Source organism: Dipteris shenzhenensis, chromosome 4 (genome assembly GCF_047967505.1).
Source record: "Dipteris shenzhenensis isolate YYH24624 ecotype China chromosome 4, Dip_SZ_1.0, whole genome shotgun sequence".
NCBI lineage: Eukaryota > Viridiplantae > Streptophyta > Polypodiopsida > Gleicheniales > Dipteridaceae > Dipteris > Dipteris shenzhenensis.
In genome coordinates, this window is record NC_141599.1 from 22,309,443 (window position 1) to 22,320,971 (window position 11,529).

The window sequence follows — 11,529 nt, forward strand, 5'->3', positions numbered from 1 at the left end:
AAGGTAAGGAAGGGGGAAGGGGAGAGGAGGGGGAGGGAGGGAGGAAGGGGAGGGGAGGGGAGGGAAATGGTGAAACCAGAAGGTAATTATCTTCACACGAATTTACCACTTAATCAATTGGAGTAAGAAAACACAATCACACCATGAAAACGACAGTAGAATGGGTACAATCTCCCCCCCTTAAATGAGTGGCTCACGCTTCCTCATCTAGAGTACTTATGATTTTTCATAAAAGCACCAAGGAGCCAAAATTATCCCTCTCATCCAAAAATGAGGGATTGGCTTTACATAGCCATCTTAGGGCCCAAAATGATTTATGTCCTCAACAAAATATATTGCTCGAACTTGCAATAATTAAACAAATACAAAATTGGCCATGGCCATATATAATGCACTATGCGACACCTCGATCGGTACCCTTGCACTAACTCCAATCCTCACTATGAGTTCCATCACTTGTACTCAAGCCGCCAATTACATTAGTTATTAACAATCGATTGAACGAATCAGCGAATCAACCGATCCCAACATAACCGCGCTCAAAGCACATTAATCAAGCACAATACCAATAACACTAGCGACATTAGTATTAACATGGAATCACCCACAATACCGATCATCTAGCATGGCAAAACACAAGCTAGTCAGGTGTCCCCAACTAACCACACAAAGTATCCACTAGGACCCTTGCTGCGTCCGGTGCGCTCCTATGGAGTACTTTGCCATAGTCACACTCGACTAAAATAATAATGTCCAAAGCAAAATAAATCATAGATATAATTTTCGTAACATCCCTCTTGCTTGGATTGCAACTGACCTCAGTTGCGTGTTTGACTATAGGAACTAAGGAGGTCTGGAAAAGTTCGAAAGAACCGCTCATGCATCCACTGAGCATCTTCTCTTGGATGGTTCTTAAATTTGAGCAAGTATTTAGTATAGACATTTCCTTTTCGTGTCGAGGTCTGTTGATGATCAACAATGCATTCGGGTTCTAGAATTTCTTCTTCATCAACAATCAATGGAGCCTCTTCATAGATGGGATGAAAAGGTAAAGGTCCTTTGAAGGGCTTTAAGAGGCTGATATGGAAAGCATTATGTATTTTCCAATTATCAGGTAATTCAAGCCTATAAGCTAGATCATTGATTTTTTGAATCACCTTGAATGGTCCATAAAAACGTGGTGACATCTTGATTACTGGCCATTTCTCAACACTCTTCAATCTTCTTTTCTCAGTTCGAAGAAGTACATAATCACCTTCTTTAAAAAGCATGTGTTTTCATTTCTTATTAGCTTGTTTTGTGTACTTCTCTTGAGCTATTTTGATAATCATGGGTAAATGCATCTGCTGCTTCTTGAACTTCTTTGATAATCATGGGTAAATGCATCTACTGCTCTTGCAATCGCTTCTTGAACTTCTTTGAGAATATTTTGATAATCATGGGTAAATGCATCTGCTGCTTCCACTCTATGGGTCAATCGTGTGATAGGAATAGGTAAACCCTTCCCATAGATAATCTCAAAGGATGCTCTTCTAGTTGCAGAATGAGGAGTATTATTATAGGCAAACTGTAAGAGATGAATGTATTTGTCCCAAGTCTTTGGTTGACTTCCTGCATAAGCTCTTATCATATCCAGAATAGTACTGTTTGTAACTTCAGTTTGTCCATTTGATTCTGGATGAAAAGCTGATGAGAAGTCTAATTTAGTGCCTAGATTATGAAATACTGTAGTCTAGAAGTTACTGCAAAACTTTGAATCTCGATCAGACACTATAATCTTTGGCAAGCCATGATGAACAAAGATATGCTTGATGAATAAATGTGCAGCCTACTAAGCTGTTAAAGTCTTCTTGCATGGGATAAAAATAAGCTTGCTTACTAAAGCGATCTATTATCGTCCAAATCATATCATTTTGATTCGCTGTAGTAGGAAAACTTGTTATGAAATCCATCGATATTTGTTCCCAAGGTTGCGTAGGAATAGGCAAAGGCATAAGCAATCCTAGGGTCTTGCCTTTATAACTCTTGATCTTCTGACAAGTGATGCATTCAGCTACGAACTTAGCCACATCTTTTCTTATAGTAGGCCAATGGAATTCTCTTGCTATCACTTGTAAAGTAGCAGTCACTCCCCTATGTCCCATATGTGGTGGTTGGTGCATTTCCTCCATTACAATTTGTCTAAAGGGTCGAGTGATGCATAATTTCTTTTGATAAAAGAGGTATCCATCATTGCAGGAATAGTCCAACATAGGATTCCAATTGTTATTTTCTAATTTGTTCCATATATCGAAAAAGTCCGGATCCCCTTCATAAGAAGTTTTCATGCCTTCAAAAGGCTGGGTCTCTACAGCAATGATGTGATTAATACTTGACTTTCTGCTAAGAGCATCAGCAACTACATTCTCCCTTCCAGGTTGATATTGAATCATGGGCTGAAAACTCTGTATAAATGATGCCCACTTGATGTGCCTATCGGATATTAGTGGTTGAGTCAACAAATGCTTGATACTTTGCTGATCAGTTTTGATAAGAAACTCAGATCCCATCAAATAATGTTTCCACATTCGTAAGGCATGAACAACAACGGTTAATTCTTTATCATATGTGCTATAATTGCATTTCGTTGGTTTTAGTTTTTGGCTCTCATATGTCCATCTTGCATAAATACGGCTCCAATTCCATATCCACTAGCATCGGTTACAACTACAAAGAATGGTCTAGAGAAATCGGGTAATTGCAACATAGGAGCTTGTGTGAGAGCTTCTTTCAAAGCTGTGAAAGATTTATCGTGACGCTCAGTCCATAAGAAATGCTTGCTTTTCTAAGAAGGTCTATCAATGGATGTGCAATGTATGCGAAATTCTTGACAAACTTTCTGTAAAAGCTACATAATCCCAAGAATGATTTCAATTCATGTATATCTCGGGGTTTAGGCCATGTGACTATGCACTCAATCTTCTTTGGATGTACTTGAATCCCATCAACGGATACAATGTGACCCAAATACTCTATCTGATTTTGAAAGAAATTGCTCTTTTCAAGATTTATGTACAATTGATTTTCTTTCAAGAGTGAAAAGACTAGCTTCAGATGTTCTTTATGCTCCTCAATATCTTTGCTAAACACCAGAATATCATCGAAAAATACTACCACACAATCTTGGTGTTCAAGAAAGATTTAGTTCATCATCCTACTAAAAGTAGCTGGAGCATTAGTTAGCCCAAAAGGCATAACTAAGAACTCATAATGTCCCGTTTGAGTTCTAAAGGCAGTCTTGTATATATCCTCTTCTACCATACGAACTTGATGATAGCCGGATTTGAGATCTATCTTACTGAAGACCTTGGCCCCTTTCAATTTGTCCAAAAGATCATCAATCCTAGGGATTGGATATCTGTTCTTTACTGTGATTTTGTTCAGTGCACGATAGTCTATGCACATTTGGTAGGTTCCATTTTTCTTTTTGACTAATAAGACAGGTGCTCCATAAGGAGGACTGTTGGGTCTTATCAATCCTCTCTCTATCAATTCCTCCACTTGCTTCTGTATTTCCTTTTGCTCTAGCTAGTTGACTCTATAAGGAGCTTTGCAAGGTGGAGTATTGCCCGCTAGGATTTCTATCCTATGATCTTCCGGTTGAGAACAAGGTAGTCCAGGTGGTAAATCCTCTAAGAAACAATCAAAAAATTGAGAGAGAAATTTTTGGTGCATAGGCTTAGTGTTTGGCTGAATAGCCGTAACCGTATTCACCAAAATAAGATATGTCTTCTCACATTTTCTAATTGCTCTTTTGGCTTGTGTGTGGTTGAGTAAAGGACTGACCTCAGATTTCATTGAACTTTTCAGACATATTTCTTGTCTGCCCTTCTCAATCCACATCTGATGTGAATCATAATCTATCTTAGGATTGTATTGATGCCTCCATGGCATTCCTAAGATAATGTCCACTCCTTGTAGGGGTGCCACTAGAAAGTCTCGTGTATCCTTGTAGGGTTTGATTGAGATTTCAAGATTCTTGACTTCTCTAGTACAATTGTACTTTGTTTTGGTAAAAGCAGCTTTGACCTTATAGTTAGATGGGAAAGACTCTAGGTTTAGCTTTGCTAAGGTTCTTTCCGAAATGAAATCATGTGTACTACCATCGTCATGCAAAATAACAACTTCTTTGCCATTAATGAAACCTTTCATCTTTAGAAGAGCATGACAATTATACTTACCTCCCTCTTGCTTGGCTGCTTCGTCGTCAATCATGTGCACTTTTGCTGTCGGGGTCTTCTTTCTTTCAGGACACTCAGTGGCTATGTGTCCCAGCTTGTTGCACTTGAAACACCTTATTTCTTTCTTCAAAAAAGTCCCACCTTTTGGCTTCGAAGAAGAATCTGTCTTCTGTGGTACAAAACCATTTTTAGATTTAAAGAAGGGCTTTTTATCAAATCTCTTTTTCTTATGGAAGGGTACATGCCGTTCCTGATCTTTTCCTTCTTTTGGGATCCCATTCTTCCTTTCACAATTCATCGCAAGAGAAATTGCTGAGCTCAGTGAGCGAGGATGAAACATGTTAATCTCGGCTCTCAACTTAGACTTTAGACATGCCACATACTTCCTTCGTTGATCTCGCTCATTAATTTTTTCTAAAGACTGTAATTGGATCAACGTTTGCCAAAATCTATCAGGATATGTGGAGATCATTTCCTTATCGAACTACGTGAAAGTGTCCCATTGTTGTCTAGGCTTTGCTTTGAAATGTGAGGGAAGGAAATCTCGCTTGATGAGCTTTTGAAAAGACTTCCAAGATTTTGGTCGCCTTTTACTGTGCTTAGTGATGTTCCACCAAAGTGCAGCACTCTCTACTAAATGATTTGCAGCACATTTAATTTTATCTTTTTCAGAGAATCTCTCCCCCGAAAAATAATCATCTAGCTGACTGATCCAAGACAATACAATGCGTGCTGCTTTCTTTCCATCAAAATTTTGAAATGAGAAAGCTTTGCTACTTATCTTACTCTTCTTCCTCGAATTTTGTGCTCTCAGTGTGGCTTTGACTGTCCTGATAATAGTATCATCGTCAGATGACCCATCATCAGATGAATGCCTCTTCCTTTTCTTACCATTGATTTTCTTTTCCAATCTCTCCCTATGCTCACGCTCATCGGCCAACTGTGCCTGAAGTGCGTCTAACTGCTCTTGGAGCGTGGGTGGTTGTGGCTAATGTGCCATGATATTGCGATAAGTACAAATAAAGCGGAGCAGAGAAAAATAAAGATACTAAGTGTATGAGAATTAAGCGGATGGAAAAAAAATGTGTTTCGAGTGTATGGTAAGAGTTGGATAGGCGGAAGATACTAAGTGTATGAAATATAAAGCAAATGAAATCACTTATCTCGCTCTTTGATCGAAGGTAGGAAAGACTAGAGTGGGAGATATGTGACCAATGATGTCGCTCATAGTCGCCTTGCGCTTGACTGATCTCCAATTAATTGCATGGTGATTTCATGGTTCCAAATCGCCTTCTTCATTCAAGTGTCTTCAGATTTTGCTTTTGTCTTCGCCTTGTTGAGCTCCATAGCTTGCTGAATTTCCTCTTCTTTCTTCTTCTTCTTCTCTTTTTTTATAAAAATAAACTAACCTTAGAAGACTACGAGGTCAAGACGAAAAAACATTGACTTTGATCGTTTTTCAAAAAAAAAGAAAAATGTCGCATGCTAGAACGTAATCGGTGGGGAGCTTTACAATTAGGCATGTGCTTCAATAAAGCTCATGATAAATGACGATCACGAGGAGTAGTCAGAGAGGAAAAGGGGCAACTCGAGTAATCATGAGTGCTTTGAAGCTTGTTGAACTGTACTGTAGGTAGGTGCATGGTCCAAGGCTAGGAGGCCATCTCGAAGCTTGCGCAATCAGCTGACTGGAGCAGCTACTTATCTACTCAGTACTTTGGAATCCGTGAGGTGCGCATGAAGATCAAAATCCTACAAGCATCGCATGCAGTGAGAAGCTTTTGGTTAATCTCTGCAGTGGGCGCGCTGATAGAGGAAAAATTTCCAAGTCCCAAGTTTTTTTTTTCAAGGGCAGCTGCTGCGCGAATTATGAAGTCCTGGAGGCGATGAGTAGAGCTCTTTCACTGTCTATGTCAACAAAGATCCATGAGCCAGGGACTGCTGCTGCCGGTGACTGCAAGTATGCTTGTCAGTAGGAGGCGGCTTCCAAATTCGCATGGGTGTTTGCGCACACGATAATTACATGAAAGACCCAAACTTTGTTGAGCGCGTAGATAGAGGAAGAAGTCATGCGAGCGTAGACAATTTAGTAGACTCTAGAGCACACTGGCAGCCGTATGCAACCAATGAGATTTAACGTCCTACAGCCTTCCATTACTGGGTGAAATCTTTAAGCCAATTCATTGAAAGCTAAAGTGAGCCTTGAGCCAGTGGGGTACGTCCCTCGATGCACACTTCCTCTTGAATTTTTCCACAAGACTTCTTGAATTCCACACGAGGAAGCTTCAAACTTTCCTTTTCTTCACAAGAGCGTGACCTATGCTCTAATACCACTGAAACCAGAAGGTAATTATCTTCACATGAATTCACCACTTAATCAATTGGAGTAAGAAAACGCAATCACACCATGAAAATGACAGCAGAATGGGTACAATCTCCCCCCCTTAGATGAGTGGCTTATGCTTCCTCATCTAGAGTATTTATGATTTTTCATAAAAGCACCAAGGAGCCAAAATTATCCCTCTCATCCAAAAATGAGGATTTGCTTTACATAGCCATCTTAGGGCCCAAAATGATTTATGTCCTCAAAAAAATATATTGCTCAAACTTGCAATAGTTAAACAAATACAAAATTGGCCCATGGCCATATATAATGCACTGTGCGACACCTTGATCGGTACCCTCGCACTAACTCCAATCCTCGCTATGAGTTCCATCACCTGTACTCAAGCCGCCAATTACATTAGCTATTAACAATCGATTGAACGAATCAGCGAATCAACCGATCCCAACATAACCGCACTCAAAGCACAATAATTAAGCACAATACCAATAACACTAGCGACATCAGTATTAACATGGAATCACCCACAATACCGATCATCTAGCATGGCAAAACACAAGCTAGTCAGGCGTCCCCAACTAACCACACAAAGTATCCACTAGGACCCCCGCCACGTCTGGTGCGCTCCTATGGAGTACTTTGCCATAGTCACACTCGACTAAAATAATAATGTCCAAAGCAAGATAAATCATAAATATAATTTCTGTAACAAACGGAGAGGGGTGAGGAAGGGGGAAGGGGAGAGGAGGGGGAGGGAGGGAGGAAGGGGAGGAAAGGGGAGGGGAATGGGGAGGGGTAGGGGAGGGAAAGGGGGGAAGGGGAGGGGAGGGAAGGGGGAAGGGGAAAGGGAGGGGGAGGGGAGGGAAGGGGGAAGGGCAGGGGAGGGGGAAAGGGAAGGGGAGGGGGAGGGGGAGGGGAGGGGTGAGGAAGGGAAGGAGTGGGGAGGGGGCCTCCCTAATGCATGCTCTAGCAGCTGCGGCCACCGAGCACCTAAAGAAACAATAGAAGGAAAGGAAAATTGGAGAGGAGGGAAGAGGGAAGGGGAGGGGAGGGGTTAGGAAGGGAAGGAAAGGGGAGGGGGCTCACAAATACATGCGCTAGTGTCCACGACCGCCAAGCCCCTGCATTTTTTCTTTTTTGCGTTTGGTGGCCATGGCTGCCCAATTTGTGTTTTGGATTGGAAGGGGGAGGATGAAGGGAAGAGAGAGGGGAGGGAGAAGAGAGAGGGAGAGGGGAGGGGAAGAGAAGAGAGGGAGAGGGGAGAGGAAGAAGAGAGAGAGGGGAGGGAGAAAAGAGAGGGAGAGGGGAGCAGAGGGAAGAGAGGGAGATGAGAGAGGGAGAGGGGAGAGGAAGAGAAGAGGGAAGAGAGGGAGAAGAGGGGAGAAGAGAGAGAGGGGGGGGAAGGGAGAGGGACAGGGGAGAGGAAGCAAAAAGCAAAGGGAGGGAGAGGGAAGGGGAATGTGAGTAGAGAGGGAGACGAGAAGGGAATGTCCATATATAAGGTATGAAACCCTAAAATTTTTGAATTCAAACGGGGAGAGGAGAGAGGAGCGGGGAGTTTGAATTCTAGGAGAGGGAAGGGAGATAATGGTGAGGAGAGAGTTTGAATTCTAGGGAGGGAGAGGGAGAGAGGAAAAAGAGAGGGAAATTCAAAACGTTAGGGTTCTGTGGCTTATATATAGACTCTCACATTCCCCTCCCTTTGCTTTCCCCTTCCTCTCCCCTCTCCTTCTCTCCTCTCCTGTCCCTATCTCTTCTCCCCTCTCGTCCCCTCTCCTTCCTTTCTTCCCTCTTCTTTCTCTCGCCTCTCCCTCTCTCTTCTCACTCTCTTCCCTCTTTTTTCTCTCACCTCTCCCTCTCTCTTCTTGCTCTCTTCCCTCTTCTTTCTCTCGCCTCTCCCTCTCTCTTCTCGCTCTCTTGCCTTCCACTCTCCTCTCCCTCTCTCTTGAGTCTTCTCCCTCCCCTCTCTCTCTTCTTCCTCTTTCCTCTTTCCCTCTCTCTTCTCCTTTCCCTCTCTCTTCCCTTCACCCCTCGCCCTTTTAATCCAAAACACAAATTGGGCGGCCGCGGCCACTAAGCCCTTGCACTTTTTTTAACTTTTTTTTTTTGCAGGGGCTTAGTGGCCGTGGCTACCAGAGCATGTATTTGTGAGCCCCCTTCCCTCTCCCCTCTCCTTCCTTTCCTTACCCCTCCCCTCCCCTTCCAAGAGCATGCATTAGGGGCTTGGCAGCCGTTGCCGCTAGAGCATGCATTAGGGAGTCCCCCTCCCCCCTCCCCTTCCTCACCTCTCCCCTCCCCTTCCCCCTCCCCTCCCCTTACCCCTTCCATCCTCTCCCCTCCCCTTCCCTTCCCCCTTCCCCTCCCCTCCCCATCGGGCCTTCCCCTCCCCTCCCCTCCCCCCCCCTCCCCTCCCCTTCCCTTCCTCACTAGTAGCCATTGGTGAGCCACCTTCTACAAGAGGAACCTGGCATTTCCTGTGACAAAGCTCTTCCAGATAGTCCTCAGCCTTTTATTCCACCATGTCTGGTCCCTTTGAAGGCCCCATTTTTTGTTAAGCTCCACAAGGGTCGCAACATTCTACAGCATCCGTCGGTATACTACCTTGGCTGAGAGTTTCCTAAGATGAGTCTTTCCCACAACACATTGATCCTCCCTCCATTATGAGGAGGCAACCATGTTTGTTGGCCACCCTCCAAAATGCATTGTAGAACATTGTGAAGTAGGCATTTCTCACCAAGGCTCAAGGGGAAGTGTTCCTCTAGTTGATCAACTAAGAACTAGTTTGATGCATTCACGTCCCATAAATTGACCCACCTTCGCACATCTTTTGGGAACAAACTCCGGGCTCTTGTAACATCATGATTGTTAGATATCAATGCTCCACTCTCGTGTATCTACGTAGGAACCAGCTAACTCTACTTGTAAGCCCCCCATATGAGGAGAAGGCATTTGAGTAGCTCGGTTATCCAGTAGGTCCTGGTTTGGACACCAAATGGGGGCCATTGTGGCCTCATGGATGGACGGCTTCAGATAGAGTTGGCACACTGCCAACTAGGCTACATGCAAGTGTAGGAAGGCATCCCATGAGTGACCACACTGAGGGTAGATGGAGCATTTCCCAGGGCAACCCACTCTCGGGTTGCAGGGCCCGTTTGGAGCCCTAGATGATCTCGGATGGCTCTAGGCCGAACGGACACCATAGGTGAGTTGCTCTATTATGCGCCACGGTTCTAACGTGTGGTCGGTGGCCTATTTTGAGACTGACCTCCAGTCAGCCGTTTTGGGTCAACTGGGTCGGTCTCCCAATTCAGTCTAACCAACTACGACTGGTGGCTATATAAGAGCAAGCCCGTGAAGCCCATATTCATCACTAGCTACAGCAACCCTAATTCCTTAACATTCAGCCTCCGTCCTCTATTGTTTCCAGCATGCCATCAAAGCTTCTCACACAAGAGCGCACGACTTTTGACCCACCTTCGCACATCTTTTGGGAACAAACTCCGGGCTCTTGTAACATCATGATTGTTAGATATCAATGCTCCACTCTCGTGTATCTACGCAGGAACCAGCTAACTCTACTTGTAAGCCCCCCATATGAGGAGAAGGCATTTGAGTAGCTCGGTTATCCAGTAGGTCCTGGTTTGGACACCAAATGGGGGCCATTGTGGCCTCATGGATGGACGGCTTCAGATAGAGTTGGCACACTGCCAACTAGGCTACATGCAAGTGTAGGAAGGCATCCCATGAGTGACCACACTGAGGGTAGATGGAGCATTTCCCAGGGCAACCCACTCTCGGGTTGCAGGGCCCGTTTGGAGCCCTAGATGATCTCGGATGGCTCTAGGCCGAAACGGACACCATAGGTGAGTTGCTCTATTATGCGCCACGGTTCTAACGTGTGGTCGGTGGCCTATTTTGAGACTGACCTCCAGTCAGCCGTTTTGGGTCAACTGGGTCGGTCTCCCAATTCAGTCTAACCAACTACGACTGGTGGGTATATAAGAGCAAGCCCGTGAAGCCCATATTCATCACTAGCTACAGCAACCCTAATTCCTTAACATTTAGCCTCCGTCCTCTATTGTTTCCAGCATGCCATCAAAGCTTCTCACACAAGAGCGCACGACTGGGAGACAATGCCATCTATTGTATCAGTTTTACAGTAATCAAATTTATGATTCTCCATACTATCTGCTTTTCTCTCTTGCATACGAGATCCTGTTATCTGTTGAGCAGAGATGTTGTATTGTTTTCTTACATGGTATCAGAGCTTGGGCTCTAGCAAGAAGATTTGGTAGTGTGTTTCTGTTTGCGAGCAGATTGTGAGAGATGGCCTAGCCCGCAAGACTACGAATCCCACCGTTCGGTGAAAGCAGAAAGTTGGATGGCACTAACTATCCACTCTGGAAGTTCAAGATGAAGACCATCCTAAGTGCATACGAGCTTTGGGATACTGCTACTAGGGTGGATGTGAAGCTGGTTGCGAGACCGAATCTAGCCAATGCAGGACAACAGATAGTACCAATTGCGGATGAGATTCTCGCATGGACAAGAAGAAATGCAGATGCACTGTGTTCTATTGTCTGCAGTGTAAGTGATTCTGTCATAGCGTTAATTCAACATGTCACAACAGCAAACGAGGCATGGACGGTCTTGAAAAATTAGTATAAGACCACGAATCACACGCGGATTCAGAATCTGGAGACTCAACTCGCGAATGAGAAATTGTATGAGTCTGAAAGTAGAATTCATCACCAGGGTGAAGAATCTGTGCGATCAGATGACTGCGATTGGCATCACCATCACTAGCGAGAATCTAGCACGAAGATGCATACGGATTCTCCCACCAAAGTACGACGGTCTTGTTACGGCCAAAAACAACATCTCTACTCACTGTAAACTTACGAGTAGAAAGGTTATAGCATCTATAACGCAGAACATAAATCCGCCCCTCAACTTTGAGGATTT